Here is a 2,041-nt window from a genome sequence, read left to right as displayed (position 1 = left end):
GTTCCAACTCGGTTACACCCCATATGTCCTCAGACTCTCCGTTCTTTCTGCCTTCTGAACAAGACGATTCTGATTGATCCCCACCGGGTATTATCCATGATGCTTTAACCAAAGCGCAAACGATCATGCGAGACGCAGTTGTTCGTTTCACTCCCTCTTTTGCCTGGACCGCCCTCTCGGGTTTTCAGTCCACCGGGATACCCTTTTTTGCCCAAGTCGCCTTTTCAGGTTTTCGACTTGCCGGGTGTACAGTTATTTCATTTTATTATCCCTAACTTTTGCCCGAACCTCTCTTTCTGTTTTTGGTTCGCCGGGATGCCCATTTTTGCCTGGACTATTTTATTCTTTTCGTCCAGCGGGTCAATTATACGAAGTATTTTTTAACTGCGTCCGCATTCACAGGGGATGGAAAATCCTCACCATCCATGGTCGTTAACAACAAGGCTCCGCCAGAGAAAACCTTCTTGACCATGAACGGACCTTCATAATTCGGTGTCCATTTTCCCCTACGATCGTTTTGAGGGGGAAGGATCCTTTTCAGTACCATATCACCCACGTGATATACCCGAGGTCGTACCTTCTTGTCAAAAGCACGCTTCATCCGCTGCTGGTACAACTGCCCATGACAGATGGCCGTTAGCCTCTTTTCCTCTATCAGGCTCAACTCTTCATACCGGGTCCTTACCCATTCAGCCTTTTGCAATTTGACGTCCATCAGGACTCTCAAAGAGGGAATCTGAACCTCAACAGGCAATACAGCCTCCCTTCCATATACCAATGAGAAAGGAGTTGCCCCAGTAGATGCACTCCTCGAGGTTCAGTACCTGGGCTACAAGCTTCGTACTCCGCCACCACTGTGGGTACACTCAAACGTTAGCCGGGCAATAAAAGCTTATTCACCTTAACCTCCCCATCAGACATCAGAATCCGTTCGGATTCAGGGTCAGGCCCCTCCTCCGGGATCGGTTACTCTCAATCTTTCGATTGGAGCACCTCGAGATGTCCTCATCGGGGAACTCAAACTTCATCGGTTGATAATCATCCACGGGTTGCTGGGCGATGTAACCAGACAATACCCCTTCATTGCTTCCTGAGAGTATCACAAATCAGTCGACATTCTTTTGCACTCTCGCAACCTGTCCGGTCGATGCTGGATTCTCAAACCCATACTTGATCGGATCCATCTTGGACATCCATGAAGTGGTATGAACCAGCATTCACTGTCTCAGTCGGCGAGCAGCCTATGCCAAAGTACATCCAGTTTTTTCGAACAGTGAATGTATTGTTTCACAGTCGACAAACTTTTTGCTAAGGTAAATTGCATGCTCTTTTCGACAAGACTCGTCATGCTGACCCAATACACCTCGTAGACCCCTCGAAGGTCGTTAAGTACAGATTAACAATTGTTCATTCCACAGGAGACATCGGAATCAGAGGTTCCTGCAACTTATCCTTTTATTTTTTCAATGCCCCTTGGCAATCATTATTTCACCTGACCGTTTGATCTCTTTTTTTTTCAACAACTTGAATATCGGTTCACACGTGGCTGTTAGATGAGATGTGAACCATGACAGGTAGTTCAATCTTTCTAAGAAACCACGAACCTCTCTTCTTTATCCTCGGTTCAGGCATTTCTCATATTTTCTTTTACTTTACTTTTTTTTTTTTTAGCAGGAACCTCGATTCCTCTCTGACAACGAACCCCACAGCTTACCGGATCGCACTCTGGTAGTGCACTCACTTGAATTCAACCTCAGTCTGAATTGTCTCAACTGATCAAACGACCTGCCCCGGTCTGCCAGATGCCCCTCTTCTGTTTGGGACTTTGCTATCATGTCATAGCATAGCATTCAACTTCATGATGAATCATACATGAAACAAAGTCACCATGGCTCTTCTGATGCATGGCATCGGCGTTCTGCTTCTCGGAAAGACAGTCTTCTCTCCATGGTAGCTTGTGCACAACGATGTCGGTATCCGACCCTGGCATATCCTGACATGACCAGGCGACGGTATCCACATGTCCCTTCAACAGGGCTAC

This window comes from Lathyrus oleraceus, chromosome 3 (genome assembly GCF_024323335.1).
Source record: "Lathyrus oleraceus cultivar Zhongwan6 chromosome 3, CAAS_Psat_ZW6_1.0, whole genome shotgun sequence".
Classification (NCBI taxonomy): Eukaryota; Viridiplantae; Streptophyta; class Magnoliopsida; order Fabales; family Fabaceae; genus Lathyrus; species Lathyrus oleraceus.
The sequence above is the reverse complement of the archived record's forward strand: the minus strand, read 5'-3'. Positions refer to the sequence as shown.